This window comes from Cavia porcellus, unplaced genomic scaffold (assembly GCF_034190915.1).
Source record: "Cavia porcellus strain 051 isolate PalLab524CR breed Dunkin Hartley unplaced genomic scaffold, mCavPor4.1 scaffold_16, whole genome shotgun sequence".
NCBI classification, from domain to species: Eukaryota; Metazoa; Chordata; class Mammalia; order Rodentia; family Caviidae; genus Cavia; species Cavia porcellus.
Window position 1 is genome coordinate 74,348,054 of NW_026947499.1, and position 20,605 is coordinate 74,368,658.

Below are 20,605 nucleotides of genomic sequence, written 5' to 3' on the forward strand. Positions count from 1 at the left end.
CATGCAGTGGCAATGTAGGATAGGTTTCTGAAAAACATAGCGGGGTGTTGCACATTGTATTGCTGTGTAACATGATAGGAGTGAGAAAAACATCACGGGTTGGTGCACATTGTATGGGTGTGAAACATTACATTCACTAGTAGGAGTGAGAAAAACATCACGGGGTGGTGTGAATCGGAGGGCCTGAATTAGGATAGGCAGTGAGTGGCAATGGAGGATGGAGAAAAGCACCGCGGAGTGGTCAGCATGGGGAGGTCAGGGAACATGCAGTGGCAATGTAGGATAGGTTTCTGAAAAACATTGCGGTGTGGTGCGCATTGTATGGGTGTGTAACATTACATTCACTAGTAGGAGTGAGAAAAACATCACGGGGTGGTGTGAATCGGAGGGTCTGAATTAGGATAGGCAGTGAGTGGCAATGTAGGATGGAGAAAAGCACCACGGGGTGGTCAGCATGGGTAGGTCAGGGAACATGCAGTGGGAATGTAGGATAGCTTTCTGAAAAGCATCGCGGTGTGGGTGCATTTTATGGGTGTGTAACATTACATTCACTAGTAGGAGTGAGAAAAAATTACGGCGTGGTGTGAATCGGAGGGTCTGAATTAGGATAGGCAGTGATTGGCAATGTAGGTTGGAGAAAAGCTCCGCGTGGTGGTCAGCATGGGGAGGTCTGGGAACATGCAGTGGCAATGTAGGATACGTTTCTGAAAAACATTGCAGGGTGGTGCGCATTGTATGTGTGTGTAACATTATATTCACTAGTAGGAGTGAGACAAACATCACGGGGTGGTGCACATTGTATGGGTGTGTAACATTACATTCACTAGTACGAATGAGAAAAACATCATGGGGTGGCGTGAATCGGAGGGTCTGAATTAGTATAGGCCTTGAGTGGCAATGTAGGATGGGAAAAGCAGCGCGGGGTGGTCAGCATGGGGAGATAAGGGAACATGCAGTGGCAATGTAGGATAGGTTTCTACAAAACATCGCGACCTGGTGTGCATTGTATGGGTGTGTAACATTACATTCACTAGTAGGAGTGAGAAAAACATCCCGATGTATTGTGAATCAGAGGGTCTGAATTAGGATAGGCAGTGAGTGACAATGTAGGATGGAGAAAAGCACCGCGGAATGGTCAGCATGGGGAGGTCAGGGAACATGCAGTGGCAATGTAGGAACAGTTTCTGAAAAACATCGCAGTGTGGTGCGCATTGTATGGCTGTGTAACATTACATTCACTAGAAGGAGTGAGAAAAACATCACGGGGTGGTGTGAATCGGAGGGTCTGAATTAGGATAGGCAGTGAGTGGCAATGTTGGATGGAGAAAAGCTCCGCGTGGTGGTCAGCATGGGGAGGTCAGGGAACATGCAGTGGCAATGTAGGATAGGTTTCTGAAAAACATCGCGGGGTGGTGCGCATTTTATGGGTGTGTAACATTACATTCACTAGTAGGAGTGAGAAAAACATCAGGGGGTGGTGCGCATTGTAAGGGTGGGTAACATTATATTCCCTAGTAGGAGTGAGAAAAACATCACGGGGTGGTGTGAATCGGAGGGTCTGAATTAGTATAGGCACGTAGTGGCAATGTAGGTTGGAGAAAAGCACCGTGAGGTGGTCCGCATGGGGATGTCAGGGAACATGCAGTGGCAATGTAGGATAGTTTTCTGAAAAACGTCGATGGGTGGTGCGCATTGTATGGGTGTGTAGCATTACATTGACTAGTAGGAGTGAGAAAATCAGCACGGGATGTTGTGAATCAGAGGGTCTGAATTAGGATAGGCAGTAAGTGGCAATGTAGGATGAAGAAAAGCACCGCGGGGTGGTCAGCATGGGGAGGTCAGGGAACATGCAGTGGCAATGTAGGATAGGTTTCTGAAAAACGTCGCGGGGTGGTCGCATTGTAAGGGTGCGTAACATTACATTCACTACTAGGAGTGAAAAAATCATCACGGGGTGGTGTGAATCAGAGGGTCTGAATTAGGATAGGCAGTGAGTGGCAATGTAGGATGGAGAAAAGCACCGCGGGGTGGTCAGCATGGGGAGGTCAGGGAACATGCAGTGGCAATGTAGGATAGGTTTCTAAAAAACATCTTGGGGTGGTGCGCATTTTATGGGTGTGTAACATTACATTCACTAGTAGGAGTGAGAAAAACATCCCGGGGTGGTGTGAATCAGAGGGACTGAATTAGAATAGGCAGTGAGTGGCAATGTAGGATGGAGAAAAGCACCACGGGGTGGTCAGCATAGGGAGGTCAGGGAACATGCAGTGGCAATGTAGGATAAGTTTCTGAAAAACATCGCGGTGTGCGGCGCATTGTATGTGTGTGTAACATTACATTCACTAGTAGGAGTGAGAAAAACATCAAGGGGTGGTGTGAATCGAAGGGTCTGAATTAGGATAGGCAGTGACTGGCAATGTAGGATGGAGAAAAGCACCGCGGGGTGGTCAGCATGGGGACTTCAAGGAACATGCAGTGGCAATGTAGGATAGGTTTCTGAAAAACATCGCAGGGTGGTGCGCATTGTATGGTTGTGTAACATTACATTCAATAGTAGGAGTGAGAAAAACATCACGGGGTGGTGTTAATCGGAGGGTGTGAATTAGGATAGGCAGTGAGTGGCATTGTAGGATGGAGAAAAGCACCGAAGGGTGGTCAGCAAGGGGAGGTCAGGGAACATGCAGTGTCATTGTAGGATAGGTTTCTGAAAAACATCGCGGGGTGGTGCGCATTGTATGGGTGTGTAACATTACATTCACTAGTAGGAGTGAGAAAAACATCACGGGGTGGTGTGAATCAGAGGATCTGAAGTAGGATAGGCTGTGAGTGGCAATGTAGGATGGAGAAAAGCACCGCGGGATGGTCAGCATGGGGACGTTAGGGAACATGCAGTGGCAATGTAAGATAGGATTCTGAAAAACATCGCGGGGTGGTGCGCATTGTATGGGTGTGTAACATTACATTCACTAGTAGGAGTGAGAAAAACATAACATTGTGGTGCACATTGAATGGGTGAGTAACATTACATTCACTAGTAGGAGTGAGAAAAACATCACGGGGTGGTGTGAATCGGAGGGTCTGAATTAGGATAGGCAATGAGTGGCAATGTAGGATGGAGAAAAGCACCGCGGGGTGGTCAGCAAGGGGAGGTCAGGGAACATGCAGTGGCAATGTAGGATAGGTTTTGAAAAACATCGCGGGGTGGTGCGCACTTTATAGGTGTGTAACATTACATTCACTAGTAGGAGTGAGAAAAACATCATGGGGTGGTGTGAATGAGAGGGTCTGAATTAGGATAGGCAGTGAGTGGCAATGTAGGATGGTGAAAAGCACCGAGGGATGGTCAGCAAGTGGAGGTCAGGAAACATGCAGTGGCAATGTAGGATAGGCTTCTGAAAAACATAGCGGGATGTTGCACATTGTATTTCTGTGTAACATGACATTCACTAGTAGGAGTGAGAAAAACATCACGGGATGGTGCACATTGTATGCGTGTGAAACATTACATTCACTAGTAGGAGTGAGAAAAAACATCACGGGGTGGTGTGAATCGGAGGGCCTGAATTTGGATAGGCAGTGAGTGGCAATGTAGGATGGAGAAAAGCACCGCGTGTCTGTCAGCATGGGGAGGTCAGGGAACATGCAGTGGCAATGTAGGATAGGTTTCTGAAAAACATTGCGGTGTGGTGCGCATTGTATGGGTGTGTAACATTACATTCACTAGTAGGAGTGAGAAAAACATAACGGGGTGGTGTGAATCAGAGGGTCTGAATTAGGATAGGCAGTGAGTGGCAATGTAGGATGGAGAAAAGCACCGCGGGGTGGTCAGCATGGGGAGGTCAGGGAACATGCAGTGGGAATGTAGGATAGGTTTCTGAAAAACATTGCAGGGTGGTGCGCATTGTATGTGTGTGTAACATTATATTCACTAGTAGGAGTGAGAAAAACATCACGGGGTGGTGCACATTGTATGGGTGTGTAACATTACATTCACTAGTACTAATGAGAAAAACATCACGGGGTAGGGTGAATCGGAGGGTCTGAATTAGTATAGGCCTTGAGTGGCAATGTAGGATGGGAAAAGCAGCGCGGGATGGTCAGCATGGGGAGATCAGGGAACATGCAGTGGCAATGTAGGATAGGTTTCTGAAAAACATCGCGACCTGGTGTGCATTGTATGGGTGTGTAACATTACATTCACTAGTAGGAGTGAGAAAAACATCACGGGGTGGTGTAAATCGGAGGGTCTGAATTAGGATAGGCAGTGAGTGGCAATGTAGGATGGAGAAAAGCTGCGTGTGGTGGTCAGCATAGGGAGGTCAGGGAACATGCAGTGGCAATGTAGGATAGGTTTCTGAAAAACATCGCGGGGTGGTGCGCATTGTATGGGTGTGTAACATTACATTCACTAGTAGGAGTGAGAAAAACATCACGGGGTGGTGTAAATCGGAGGGTCTGAATTAGGATAGGCAGTGAGTGGCAATGTAGGATGGAGAAAAGCTGCGTGTGGTGGTCAGCATGGGGAGGTCAGGGAACATGCAGTGGCAATGTAGGATAGGTTTCTAAAAAACATCTTGGGGTGGTGCGCATTTTATGGGTGTGTAACATTACATTCACTAGTAGGAGTGAGAAAAACATCCCGGGGTATTGTGAATCAGAGGGTCTGAATTAGGATAGGCAGTGAGTGGCAATGTAGGATGGAGAAAAGCACCGCGGCGTGGTCAGAATAGGGAGGTCAGGGAACATGCAGTGGCAATGTAGGATAAGTTTCTGAAAAACATCGCGGTGTGGGGCGCATTGTATGGGTGTGTAACATTACATTCACTAGTAGGAGTGAGAAAAACATCAAGGGGTGGTGTGAATCGAAGGGTCTGAATTAGGATAGGCAGTGAGTGGCAATGTAGGATGGAGAAAAGCACCGCGGGGTGGTCAGCATGGGGACTTCAAGGAACATGCAGTGGCAATGTAGGATAGGTTTCTGAAAAACATCGCAGGGTGGTGCACATTGTATGTTTGTGTAACATTACATTCAATAGTAGGAGTGAGAAAAACATCATGGGGTGGAGTTAATCGGAGGGTCTGAATTAGGATAGGCAGTGAGTGGCAATGTAGGATGAAGAAAAGCACCGAGGGGTGGTCAGCAAGGGGAGGTCAGGGAACATGCAGTGGCAATATAGGATAGGTTTCTGAAAAACATCGCGGGGTGGTGCGCACTGTATGGGTGTGTAACATGACATTCACTAGTAGGAGTGAGAAAAACATCACGGGGTGGTGCGCATTGTATGGGTTTGAAACATTACATTCACTAGTACGAGTGAGAAAAACATCACGGGGTGGTGTGAATCGGAGGGTCTGAATTAGGATAGGCAGTGAGTGGCAATGTAGGGTGGAGAAAAGCTCCGCGTGGTGGTCAGCATGGGGAGGTCAGGGAACATGCAGTGGCAATGTAGGATAGGTTTCTGAAAAACATCGCGGGGTAGTGCGCACTTTATAGGTGTGTAACATTACATTCACTAGTAGGAATGAGAAAAACATCACAGGCTGGTGCGCATTGAATGTGTGTGTAACATTACATTCAATAGTAGGAGTGAGAAAAACATCACGGGGTGGTGTGAATTGGAGGGTCTGAATTAGGATAGGCAGTGAGTGGCAATGTAGGATGGAGAATAGCACCACGGGGTGGTCAGCTTGGGGAGGTCAAGGAACATGCAGTGGCAATGTAGGATAGGTTTTGAAAAACATCGCGGGGTGGTGTGCATTTTATGGGTGTGCAACATTACATTCACTAGTAGGAGTGAGAAAACCATCACAGGGTGGTGGAATCGGAGGTTCTGAATTAGGATAGGCACTGAGTAGCAATGTAGGATGGAGAAAAGCACCGAGGGGTGGTCAGCAAGGGGAGGTCAGGGAACATGCTGTGGCAATATAGGATAGGTTTATGAAAAACATCGCGGGGTGGTGCGCACTGTATGGGTGTGTAATGTGACATTCACTAGTAGGAGTGAGAAAAACATCACGGGGTGGTGCGCATCGTATGGGTGTGAAGCATTACATTCACTAGTAGGAGTGAGAAAAACATCAGGGGTGGTGTGAATCGGAGGGTCTGAATTAGGATAGGCAGTGAGTGGCAATGTAGGTTGGAGAAAAGCTCCGCGTGGTGGTCAGCATGGGGAGGTCAGGGAACATGCAGTGGCAATGTAGGATAGGTTTCTGAAAAACATTGCAGGGTGGTGCGCATTGTATGTGTGTGTAACATTATATTGACTAGTAGGAGTGAGAAAAACATCACGGGGTGGTGCACATTGTATGGGTGTGTAACATTACATTCACTAGTACGAATGAGAAAAACATCACGGTGTGGCGTGAATCGGAGGGTCTGAATTAGTATAGGCCTTGAGTGGCAATGTAGGATGGGAAAAGCAGCGCGGGGTTGTCAGCATGGGGAGATCAGGGAACATGCAGTGGCAATGTAGGATAGGTTTCTGCAAAACATCGCGACCTGGTGTGCATTGTATGGGTGTGTAACATTACATTCACTAGTAGGAGTGAGAAAAACATCACGGGGTGGTGTAAATCGGAGGGTCTGAATTAGGATAGGCAGTGAGTGGCAATGAAGGATGGAGAAAAGCATCGAGGGCTGGTCAGCAAGGGGAGGTCAGGGAACATGCAGTGGGAATGTAGGATAGGTTTCTGAAAAACATTGCAGGGTGGTGCGCATTGTATGTGTGTGTAACATTATATTCACTAGTAGGAGTGAGAAAAACATCACGGGGTGGTGCACATTGTATGGGTGTGTAACATTACATTCACTAGTACTAATGAGAAAAACATCACGGGGTAGGGTGAATCGGAGGGTCTGAATTAGTATAGGCCTTGAGTGGCAATGTAGGATGGGAAAAGCAGCGCGGGGTGGTCAGCATGGGGAGATCAGGGAACATGCAGTGGCAATGTAGGATAGGTTTCTGAAAAACATCGCGACCTGGTGTGCATTGTATGGGTGTGTAACATTACATTCACTAGTAGGAGTGAGAAAAACATCACGGGGTGGTGTAAATCGGAGGGTCTGAATTAGGATAGGCAGTGAGTGGCAATGTAGGATGGAGAAAAGCTGCGTGTGGTGGTCAGCATGGGGAGGTCAGGGAACATGCAGTGGCAATGTAGGATAGGTTTCTGAAAAACATCGCGGGGTGGTGCGCATTGTATGGGTGTGTAACATTACATTCACTGATAGGAGTGAGAAAAACATCAAGGGGTGGTGTGAATCGGAGGGTCTGAATTAGGATAGGCAGTGAGTGGCAATGTAGGATGGAGAAAAGCACCGCGGAGTGGTCAGCATGGGGAGGTCAGGGAACATGCAGTGGCAATGTAGGATAGGTTTCTAAAAAACATCTTGGGGTGGTGCGCATTTTATGGGTGTGTAACATTACATTCACTAGTAGGAGTGAGAAAAACATCCCGGGGTATTGTGAATCAGAGGGTCTGAATTAGGATAGGCAGTGAGTGGCAATGTAGGATGGAGAAAAGCACCGCGGCGTGGTCAGAATAGGGAGGTCAGGGAACATGCAGTGGCAATGTAGGATAAGTTTCTGAAAAACATCGCGGTGTGGGGCGCATTGTATGGGTGTGTAACATTACATTCACTAGTAGGAGTGAGAAAAACATCAAGGGGTGGTGTGAATCGAAGGGTCTGAATTAGGATAGGCAGTGAGTGGCAATGTAGGATGGAGAAAAGCACCGCGGGGTGGTCAGCATGGGGACTTCAAGGAACATGCAGTGGCAATGTAGGATAGGTTTCTGAAAAACATCGCAGGGTGGTGCACATTGTATGGTTGTGTAACATTACATTCAATAGTAGGAGTGAGAAAAACATCATGGGGTGGAGTTAATCGGAGGGTCTGAATTAGGATAGGCAGTGAGTGGCAATGTAGGATGAAGAAAAGCACCGAGGGGTGGTCAGCAAGGCAGGTCAGGGAACATGCAGTGGCAATATAGGATAGGTTTCTGAAAAACATCGCGGGGTGGTGCGCACTGTATGGGTGTGTAACATGACATTCACTAGTAGGAGTGAGAAAAACATCACGGGGTGGTGCGCATTGTATGGGTGTGAAACATTACATTCACTAGTACGAGTGAGAAAAACATCACGGGGTTGTGTGAATCGGAGGGTCTGAATTAGGATAGGCAGTGAGTGGCAATGTAGGTTGGAGAATAGCACCACGGGGTGGTTAGCTTGGGTAGGTCAGGGAACATGCAGTGGCAATGTAGGATAGGTTTTGAAAAACATCGCGGGGTGGTGTGCATTTTATGGGTGTGCAACATTACATTCACTAGTAGGAGTGAGAAAACCATCACAGGGTGGTGGAATCGGAGGTTCTGAATTAGGATAGGCACTGAGTGGCAATGTAGGATGGAGAAAAGCACCGAGGGGTGGTCAGCAAGGGGAGGTCAGGGAACATGCTGTGGCAATATAGGATAGGTTTATGAAAAACATCGCGGGGTGGTGCGCACTGTATGGGTGTGTAATATGACATTCACTAGTAGGAGTGAGAAAAACATCACGGGGTGGTGCGCATTGTATGGGTGTGAAGCATTACATTCACTAGTAGGAGTGAGAAAAACATCAGGGGTGGTGTGAATCGGAGGGTCTGAATTAGGATAGGCAGTGAGTGGCAATGTAGGTTGGAGAAAAGCTCCGCGTGGTGGTCAGCATGGGGAGGTCAGGGAACATGCAGTGGCAATGTAGGATAGGTTTCTGAAAAACATTGCAGGGTGGTGCGCATTGTATGTGTGTGTAACATTATATTGACTAGTAGGAGTGAGAAAAACATCAAGGGGTGGTGCACATTGTATGGGTGTGTAACATTACATTCACTAGTACGAATGAGAAAAACATCACGGGGTGGCGTGAATCGGAGTGTCTGAATTAGTATAGGCCTTGAGTGGCAATGTAGGATGGGAAAAGCAGCGCGGGGTTGTCAACATGGGGAGATCAGGGAACATGCAGTGGCAATGTAGGATAGGTTTCTGCAAAACATCGCGACCTGGTGTGCATTGTATGGGTGTGTAACATTACATTCACTAGTAGGAGTGAGAAAAACATCACGGGGTGGTGTAAATCGGAGGGTCTGAATTAGGATAGGCAGTGAGTGGCAATGAAGGATGGAGAAAAGCATCGAGGGCTGGTCAGCAAGGGGAGGTCAGGGAACATGCAGTGGCAATATAGGATAGGTTTCTGAAAAACATGGTGGGGTGGTGCGCACTGTATGGGTGTGTAACATGACCTTCACTAGTAGGAGTGAGAAAAACATCACGGGGTGGTGCGCATTGTATGGGTGTGAAGCATTACATTCACTAGTAGGATTGAGAAAAACATCAGGGGTGGTGTGAATCGGAGGGTCTGAATTAGGATAGGCAGTGAGTGGCAATGTAGGTTGGAGAAAAGCTCCGCGTGGTGGTCAGCATGGGGAGGTCAGGGAACATGCAGTGGCAATGTAGGATAGGTTTCTGAAAAACATCGCGGGGTGGTGCGCACTTTATGGGTGTGTAACATTACATTCACTAGTAGGAGTGAGAAAAACATCATGGGGTGGTGTGAATCAGAGTGTCTGAATTAGGATAGGCAGTGAGTGGCAATGTAGGATGGTGAAAAGCACCGAGGGGTGGTCAGCAAGGGGAGGTCAGGAAACATGCAGTGGCAATGTAGGATAGGTTTCTGAAAAACATAGCGGGGTGTTGCACATTGTATTGCTGTGTAACATGATAGGAGTGAGAAAAACATCACGGGTTGGTGCACATTGTATGGGTGTGAAACATTACATTCACTAGTAGGAGTGAGAAAAACATCACGGGGTGGTGTGAATCGGAGGGCCTGAATTAGGATAGGCAGTGAGTGGCAATGGAGGATGGAGAAAAGCACCGCGGGGTGGTCAGCATGGGGAGGTCAGGGAACATGCAGTGGCAATGTAGGATAGGTTTCTGAAAAACATTGCGGTGTGGTGCGCATTGTATGGGTGTGTAACATTACATTCACTAGTAGGAGTGAGAAAAACATCACGGGGTGGTGTGAATCGGAGGGTCTGAATTAGGATAGGCAGTGAGTGGCAATGTAGGATGGAGAAAAGCACCGCGGGGTGGTCAGCATGGGTAGGTCAGGGAACATGCAGTGGGAATGTAGGATAGCTTTCTGAAAAACATCGCGGTGTGGGTGCATTTTATGGGTGTGTAACATTACATTCACTAGTAGGAGTGAGAAAAAATCACGGCGTGGTGTGAATCGGAGGGTCTGAATTAGGATAGGCAGTGATTGGCAATGTAGGTTGGAGAAAAGCTCCGCGTGGTGGTCAGCATGGGGAGGTCAGGGAACATGCAGTGGCAATGTAGGATAGGTTTCTGAAAAACATTGCAGGGTGGTGCGCATTGTATGTGTGTGTAACATTATATTCACTAGTAGGAGTGAGAAAAACATCACGGGGTGGTGCACATTGTATGGGTGTGTAACATTACATTCACTAGTACGAATGAGAAAAACATCACGGGGTGGCGTGAATCGGAGGGTCTGAATTAGTATAGGCCTTGAGTGGCAATGTAGGATGGGAAAAGCAGCGCGGGGTGGTCAGCATGGGGAGATCAGGGAACATGCAGTGGCAATGTAGGATAGGTTTCTGCAAAACATCCCGACCTGGTGTGCATTGTATGGGTGTGTAACATTACATTCACTAGTAGGAGTGAGAAAAACATCCCGATGTATTGTGAATCAGAGGGTCTGAATTAGGATAGGCAGTGAGTGACAATGTAGGATGGAGAAAAGCACCGCGGATTGGTCAGCATGGGGAGGTCAGGGAACATGCAGTGGCAATGTAGGAACAGTTTCTGAAAAACATCGCAGTGTGGTGCGCATTGTATGGCTGTGTAACATTACATTCACTAGTAGGCGTGAGAAAAACATCACGGGGTGGTGTTAATCGGAGGTTCTGAATTAGGATAGGCAGTGAGTGGCAATGTAGGATGGAGAAAAGCACCGCGGGGTGGTCAGCATGGGGAGGTCAGGGAACATGCAGTGGCATTGTAGGATAGGTTTCTGAAAAACATCGCGGGGTGGTGCGCATTGTATGGGTGTGTAACATTACATTCACTAGTAGGAGTGAGAAAAACTTCACGGGGTGGTGTGAATCAGAGGGTCTGAAGTATGATAGGCTGTGAGTGGCAATGTAGGATGGAGAAAAGCACCGCGGGATGGTCAGCATGGGGAGGTCAGGGAACATGCAGTGGCAATGTAGGATAGGATTCTGAAAAACATCGCGGGGTGGTGCACAATGTATGGGTGTGTAACATTACATTCACTAGTAGGAGTGAGAAAAACATCACAGGGTCGTGCGCATTGAATGTGTGTGTAACATTACATTCAATAGTAGGAGTGAGAAAAACAGCACGGGATGGTGTGAATCGGAGGGTCTGAATTAGGATAGGCAGTGAGTGGCAATGTAGGATGGAGAATAGCACGGCGGGGTGGTCAGCTTGGGGAGGTCAGGGAACATGCAGTGGCAATGTAGGATAGGTTTCTGAAAAGCATCGAGGGGTGGTGCGCATTGTATTGTTGTGTAACATTACATTCACTAGTAGGAGTGAGAAAAACATCACGGGGTGGTGTGAATCGGAGGGTCTGAATTAGGATAGGCAGTGAGTGGCAATGTAGGATGGAGAAAAGCTCCGCGTGGTGGTCAGAATGGGGAGGTCAGGGAACATGCAGTGGCAATGTAGGATAGGTTTCTGAAAAACATCGCGGGGTGGTGCGCATTGAATGGGTGAGTAACATTACATTCACTAGTAGGAGTGAGAAAAAATTCACGGGGTGGTGTAAATCGGAGGGTCTGAATTAGGATAGGCAGTGAGTGGCAATGTAGGATGGAGAAAAGCATCGAGGGCTGGTCAGCAAGGGGAGGTCAGGGAACATGCAGTGGCAATATAGGATAGGTTTCTGAAAAACATCGCGGGGTGGTGCGCACTGTATGGGTGTGTAACATGACATTCACTAGTAGGAGTGAGAAAAACATCACGGGGTGGTGCGCATTGTATGGGTGTGAAGCATTACGTTCACTAGTAGGAGTGAGAAAAACATCAGGGGTGGTGTGAATCATAGGGTCTGAATTAGGATAGGCAGTGAGTGGCAATGTAGGTTGGAGAAAAGCTCCGCGTGGTGGTCAGCATGGGGAGGTCAGGGAACATGCAGTGGCAATGTAGAATAGGTTTCTGAAAAACATCGCCGGGTGGTGCGCACTTTATGGGTGTGTAACATTACATTCACTAGTAGGAGTGAGAAAAACATCATGGGGTGGTGTGAATCAGAGTGTCTGAATTAGGATAGGCAGTGAGTGGCAATGTAGGATGGTGAAAAGCACCGAGGGGTGGTCAGCAAGGGGAGGTCAGGAAACATGCAGTGGCAATGTAGGATAGGTTTCTGAAAAACATAGCGGGGTGTTGCACATTGTATTGCTGTGTAACATGATAGGAGTGAGAAAAACATCACAGGTTGGTGCACATTGTATGGGTGTGAAACATTACATTCACTAGTAGGAGTGAGAAAAACATCACGGGGTTGTGTGAATCGGAGGGTCTGAATTAGGATAGGCAGTGAGTGGCAATGTAGGATGGAGAAAAGCACCGCGGGGTGGTCACGATGGGTAGGTCAGGGAACATGCAGTGGGAATATAGGATAGCTTTCTGAAAAACATCGCGGTGTGGGTGCATTTTATGGGTGTGTAACATTACATTCACTAGTAGGAGTGAGAAAAAATCACGGCGTGGTGTGAATCGGAGGGTCTGAATTAGGATAGGCAGTGATTGGCAATGTATGTTGGAGAAAAGCTCCGCGTGGTGGTCAGCATGGGGAGGTCTGGGAACATGCAGTGGCAATGTAGGATAGGTTTCTGAAAAACATTGCAGGGTGGTGCGCATTGTATGTGTGTGTAACATTATATTCACTAGTAGGAGTGAGAAAAACATCACGGGGTGGTGCACATTGTATGGGTGTGTAACATTACATTCACTAGTACGAATGAGAAAAACATCACGGGGTGGCGTGAATCGGAGGGTCTGAATTAGTATAGGCCTTGAGTGGCAATGTAGGATGGGAAAAGCAGTGCGGGGTGGTCAGCATGGGGAGATCAGGGAACATGCAGTGGCAATGTAAGATAGGTTTCTGCAAAACATCGCGACCTGGTGTGCATTGTATGGGTGTGTAACATTACATTCACTAGTAGGAGTGAGAAAAACATCCCGGGGTATTGTGAATCAGAGGGTCTGAATTAGGATAGGCAGTGAGTGGCAATGTAGGATGGAGAAAAGCACCGCGGAGTGGTCAGCATGGGGAGGTCAGGGAACATGCAGTGGCAATGTAGGAACAGTTTCTGAAAAACATCGCAGTGTGGTGCGCATTGTATGGCTGTGTAACATTACATTCACTAGTAGGCGTGAGAAAAACATCACGGGGTGGTGTTAATTGGAGGTTCTGAATTAGGATAGGCAGTGAGTGGCAATGTAGGATGGAGAAAAGCACCGCGGGGTGGTCAGCATGGGGAGGTCAGGGAACATGCAGTGGCATTGTAGGATAGGTTTCTGAAAAACATCGCGGGGTGGTGCGCATTGTATGGGTGTGTAACATTACATTCACTAGTAGGAGTGAGAAAAACTTCACGGGGTGGTGTGAATCAGAGGGTCTGAAGTAGGATAGGCTGTGAGTGGCAATGTAGGATGGAGAAAAGCACCGCGGGATGGTCAGCATGGGGAGGTCAGGGAACATGCAGTGGCAATGTAGGATAGGATTCTGAAAAACATCGCGGGGTGGTGCACAATGAATGGGTGTGTAACATTACATTCACTAGTAGGAGTGAGAAAAACATCACAGGGTCGTGCGCATTGAATGTGTGTGTAACATTACATTCAATAGTAGGAGTGAGAAAAACATCACGGGATGGTGTGAATCGGAGGGTCTGAATTAGGATAGGCAGTGAGTGGCAATGGAGGATGGAGAATAGCACGGCGGGGTGGTCAGCTTAGGGAGGTCACGGAACATGCAGTGGCAATGTAGGATAGGTTTCTGAAAAGCATCGAGGGGTGGTGCGCATTGTTTTGTTGTGTAACATTACATTCACTAGTAGGAGTGAGAAAAACATCACGGGGTGGTGTGAATCGGAGGGTCTGAATTAGGATAGGCAGTGAGTGGCAATGTAGGATGGAGAAAAGCTCCGCGTGGTGGTCAGAATGGGGAGGTCAGGGAACATGCAGTGGCAATGTAGGATAGGTTTCTGAAAAGCATCGAGGGGTGGTGTGCATTGTATTGTTGTGTAACATTACATTCACTAGTAGGAGTGAGAAAAACATCACGGGGTGGTGTGAATCGGACGGTCTGAATTAGGATAGGCAGTGAGTGGCAATGTAGGATGGAGAAAAGCTCCGCGTGGTGGTCAGAATGGGGAGATCAGGGAACATGCAGTGGCAATGTAGGATAGGTTTCTGAAAAACATAGCGGGGTGGTGCGCATTGTATGTGTGCGTAACATTACATTCACTAGTAGGAGTGAGAAAAACATCACAGGGTGATGCGCATTGTATGGGTGTGAAACATTACATTCACTAGTAGGAGTGAGAAAAACATCACAATGTGGTGCGCATTGAATGGGTGAGTAACATTACATTCACTAGTAGGAGTGACAAAAACATCACGGGGTGGTGTGAATCGGAGGGTCTGAATTAGAATAGGCAATGAGTGGCAATGTAGGATGGAGAAAAGCACCGCGGGGTGGTCAGCGTGGGGAGGTCAGGGAACATGCAGTGGCAATGTAGGATAGGTTTTGAAAAACATCGCGGTGTGGTGTGCATTTTATGGGTGTGCAACATTACATTCACTAGTAGGAGTGAGAAAACCATCACAGGGTGGTGGAATCGGAGGTTCTGAATTAGGATAGGCACTGAGTGGCAATGTAGGATGGAGAAAAGCACCGAGGGGTGGTCAGCAAGGGGAGGTCAGGGAACATGCAGTGGCAATATAGGATTGGTTTCTGAAAAACATCGCGGGGTGGTGCGCACTGTATGGGTGTGTAACATGACATTCACTAGTAGGAGTGAGAAAAACATCACGGGGTGGTGCGCACTGTATGGGTGTGAAGCATTAAATTCACTAGTAGGAGTGAGAAAAACATCAGGGGTGGTGTGAATCGGAGGGTCTGAATTAGGATAGGCAGTGAGTGGCAATGTAGGTTGGAGAAAAGCTCCGCGTGGTGGTCAGCATGGGGAGGTCAGGGAACATGCAGTGGCAATGTAGGATAGGTTTCTGAAAAACATCGCGTGGTGGTGCGCACTTCATGGGTGTGTAACATTACATTTACTAGTAGGAGTGAGAAAAACATCATGGGGTGGTGTGAATCAGAGTGTCTGAATTAGGATAGGCAGTGAGTGGCAATGTAGGATGGTGAAAAGCACCGAGGGGTGGTCAGCAAGGGGAGGTCAGGAAACATGCAGTGGCAATGTAGGATAGGTTTCTGAAAAACATAGCGGGGTGTTGCACATTGTATTGCTGTGTAACATGATAGGAGTGAGAAAAACATCACGGGTTGGTGCACATTTTATGGGTGTGAAGCATTACATTCACTAGTAGGAGTGAGAAAAACATCACGGGGTGGTGTGAATCGGAGGGCCTAAATTAGGATAGGCAGTAAGTTGCAATGGAGGATGGAGAAAAGCACCGCGGGGTGGTCAGCATGGGGAGGTCAGGGAACATGCAGTGGCAATGTAGGATAGGTTTCTGAAAAACATTGGGGTGTGGTGCGCATTGTATGGGTGTGTAACATTACATTCACTAGTAGGAGTGAGAAAAACATCACGGGGTGGTGTGAATCGGAGGGTCTGAATTAGGATAGGCAGTGAGTGGCAATGTAGGATGGAGAAAAGCAGCGCGGGGTGGTCAGCATGGGTAGGTCAGGGAACATGCAGTGGGAATGTAGGATAGCTTTCTGAAAAACATCGCGGTGTGGGTGCATTTTATGGGTGTGTAACATTACATTCACTAGTAGGAGTGAGAAAAAATCACGGCGTGGTGTGAATCGGAGGGTCTGAATTAGAATAGGCAGTGATTGGCAATGTAGATTGGAGAAAAGCTCCGCGTGGTGGTCAGCATGGGGAGGTCAGGGAACATGCAGTGGCAATGTAGGATAGGTTTCTGAAAAACATTGCAGGGTGGTGCGCATTGTATGTGTGTGTAACATTATATTCACTAGTAGGAGTGAGAAAAACATCACGGGGTGGTGCACATTGTATGGGTGTGTAACATTACATTCACTAGTACGAATGAGAAAAACATCACGGGGTGGCGTGAATCGGAGGGTCTGAATTAGTATAGGCCTTGAGTGGCAATGTAGGATGGGAAAAGCAGCGCGGGGTGGTCAGCATGGGGAGATCAGTGAACATGCAGTGGCAATGTAGGATAGGTTTCTGCAAAACATCGCGACCTGGTGTGCATTGTATGGGTGTGTAACATTACATTCACTAGTAGGAGTGAGAAAAACATCACGGGGTGGTGTAAATCGGAGGGTCTGAATTAGGATAGGCAGTGAGTGGCAATGTAGGATGGAGAAAAGCATCGAGGGCTGGTCAGCAAGGGGAGGTCAGGGAACATGCAGTGGCAATATAGGATAGGTTTCTGAAAAACATCGCGGGGTGGTGCGCACTGTATGGGTGTGTAACATGACATTCACTAGTAGGAGTGAGAAAAACATCACGGGGTGGTGCACATTGTATGTGTGTGAAGCATTACGTTCACTAGTAGGAGTGAGAAAAACATCAGGGGTGGTGTGAATCGGAGGATCTGAATTAGGATAGGCAGTGAGTGGCAATGTAGGTAGGAGAAAAGCTCCGCGTGGTGGTCAGCATGGGGAGGTCAGGGAACATGCAGTGGCAATTTAGGATAGGTTTCTGAAAAACATCGCGGGGTGGTGCGCACTTTATGGGTGTGTAACATTATATTCACCAGTAGGAGTGAGAAAAACATCATGGGGTGGTGTGAATCAGAGTGTCTGAATTAGGATAGGCAGTGAGTGGCAATGTAGGATGGTGAAAAGCACCGAGGGGTGGTCAGCAAGGGGAGGTCAGGAAACATGCAGTGGCAATGTAGGATAGGTTTCTGAAAAACATAGCGGGGTGTTGCACATTGTATTGCTGTGTAACATGATAGGAGTGAGAAAAACATCACGGGTTGGTGCACATTGTATGGGTGTGAAACATTACATTCACTAGTAGGAGTGAGAAAAACATCACGGGGTGGTGTGAATCGGAGGGCCTGAATTAGGATAGGCAGTGAGTGGCAATGGAGGATGGATAAAAGCACCGCAGGGTGGTCAGCATTGGGAGGTCAGGGAACATGCAGTGGCAATGTAGGATAGGTTTCTGAAAAACATTGCGGTGTGGTGGGCATTGTATGGGTGTGTAACATTACATTCACTAGTAGGAGTGAGAAAAACATCACGGGGTGGTGTGAATCGGAGGGCCTGAATTAGGATAGGCAGTGAGTGGCAATGGAGGATGGAGAAAAGCACCGCGGGGTGGTCAGCATGGGGAGGTCAGGGAACATGCAGTGGCAATGTAGGATAGGTTTCTGAAAAACATTGCAGGGTGGTGCGCATTGTATGTGTGTGTAACGTTATATTCACTAGTAGGAGTGAGAAAAACATCACGGGGTGGTGCACATTGTATGGGTGTGTAACATTACATTCACTAGTACGAATGAGAAAAACATCACGGGGTGTCGTGAATCGGAGGGTCTGAATTAGTATAGGCCTTGAGTGGCAATGTAGGATGGGAAAATCAGCGCGGGGTGGTCAGCATGGGGAGATCAGGGAACATGCAGTGGCAATGTAGGATAGGTTTCTGCAAAACATCGCGACCTGGTGTGCATTGTATGGGTGTGTAACATTACATTCACTAGTAGGAGTGAGAACAACATCACGGGGTGGTGTAAATCGGAGGGTCTGAATTAGGATAGGCAGTGAGTGGCAATGTAGGATGGAGAAAAGCTGCGTGTGGTGGTCAGCATGGGGAGGTCAGGGAACATGCAGTGGCAATGTAGGATAGGTTTCTGAAAAACATGGCGGGGTGGTGCGCATTGTATGGGTGTGTAACATTACATTCACTAGTAGGAGTGAGAAAAACATCAAGGGGTGGTGTGAATTGGAGGGTCTGAATTAGGATAGGCAGTGAGTGGCAATGTAGGATGGAGAAAAGCACCGCGGAGTGGTCAGCATGGGGAGGTCAGGGAACATGCAGTGGCATTGTAGGATAGGTTTCTGAAAAACATCGCGGGGTGGTGCGCATTGTATGGGTGTGTAACATTACATTCACTAGTAGGAGTGAGAAAAACTTCACGGGGTGGTGTGAATCAGAGGGTCTGAAGTAGGATAGGCTGTGAGTGGCAATGTAGGATGGAGAAAAGCACCGCGGGATGGTCAGCATGGGGAGGTCAGGGAACATGCAGTGGCAATGTAGGATAGGATTCTGAAAAACATCACGGGGTGGTGCACAATGTATGGGTGTGTAACATTACATTCACTAGTAGGAGTGAGAAAAACATCACAGGGTCGTGCGCATTGAATGTGTGTGTAACATTACATTCAATAGTAGGAGTGAGAAAAACATCACGGGATGGTGTGAATCGGAGGGTCTGAATTAGGATAGGCAGTGAGTGGCAATGTAGGATGGAGAATAGCACGGCGGGGTGGTCAGCTTGTGGAGGTCAGGGAACATGCAGTGGCAATGTAGGATAGGTTTCTGAAAAGCATCGAGGGGTGGTGCGCATTGTATTGTTGTGTAACATTACATTCACTAGTAGGAGTGAGAAAATCATCACGGGGTGGTGCGCATTGTATGGGTGTGTAACATTACATTCACTAGTAGGAGTGAGAAAAACATCACATTGTGGTGCGCATTGAATGGGTGAGTAACATTACATTCAATAGTAGGAGTGAGAAAAACATCACGGGGTGGTATGAATCGGAGGGTCTGAATTAGGATAGGCAATGAGTGGCAATGTAGGATGGAGAAAAGCACCGCGGGGTGGTCAGCATGGGGAGGTCAGTGAGCATGCAGTGGCAATGTAGGATAGGTTTTGAAAAACATCGCGGGTTGGTGTGCATTTTATGGGTGTGCAACATTACATTCACTAGTAGGAGTGAGAAAACCATCACGGGGTGGTGGAATTGGAGAGTCTGAATTAGGATAGGCAGTGAGTGGCAGTGTAGGATGGAGAATAGCACCGCGGGGTGCTCAGCATGGGGAGGTCAGGGAACATGCAGTGGCAATGTAGGATAGGTTTCTGAAAAACGTCGCTGGGTCGTGCGCATTGTATGGGTGTGTAACATTACATTCACTAGTAGGAGTGAGAAAAACATCACGGGGTGGCGTGAATCAGAGGGTCTCAATTAGGATAGGCCGTGACGGGCAATATAGGTTGGAGAAAAGCACCGCGGGGTGCTCAGCATGGGGAGATCAGGGAACATGCAGTGGCAATGTAGGATAGGTTTCTTAAAAACATCGCGGACTGGTGCGCATTGTATGGGTGTGTAACATTACATTCTCTAGTAGGAGTGAGAAAAACATCACGGGGTGGTGTGAATCGGAGGGTCTGAATTAGTATAGGCACGTAGTGGCAATGTAAGTTGGACAAAAGCACCGCAAGGTGGTCCGCATGGGGAGGTCAGGGAACATGCAGTGGCAATGTAGGATAGTTTTCTGAAAAACGTCGCTGGGTGGTGCGCATTGTATGGGTGTGTAACATTACATTGACTAGTAGGAGTGAGAAAATCGTCACGGGGTGTTGTGAATCAGAGAGTCTGAATTAGGATAGGCAGTGAGTGGCAATGTGGGATGGAGAAAAACTCCGCGTGGTGGTCAGCATGGGGAGGTCAGGGAACATGCAGTGGGAATGCAGGATAGGTTTCTGAAAAACATCGCGGCGTGGTGCGCATTTTATGGGTGTGTAACATTACATTCACTAGTAGGAGTGAGAAAAACATCATGGGGTGGTGTGAATCGGAGGGTCTGAATTGGGATAGGCCGTGAGTGTCAATGTAGGATGGTGAAAAGCACCGAGGGGTGGTCAGCAAGGGGAGGTCAGGGAACATGCAGTGGCAGTGTAGGATAGGTTTCTGAAAAACATAGCGGGGTGTTGCGCATTGTATTGCTGTGTAACATGACATTCACTAGTAGGAGTGAGAAAAACATCACGGGTTGGTGCGCATTGTATGGGTGTGAAACATTACATTCACTAGTAGGAGTGAGAAAAACATCACGGGGTGGTGTGAATTGGAGGGCCTGAATTAGGATAGGCAGTGAGTGGCAGTGTAGGATGGAGAAAAGCACCGCGGGGTGGTCAGCATGGGGAGGTCCGGGAACATGCAGTGGCAATGTAGGATAGGTTTCTGAAAAACATCGCGGTGTGGGTGCATTTTATGGGTGTGTAACATTACATTCAGTAGTAGGAGTGAGAAAAACATCATGGGGTGGTGTGAATCGGAGGGTCTGAATTGGGATAGGCAGTGATTGGCAATGTAGGTTGGAGAAAAGCT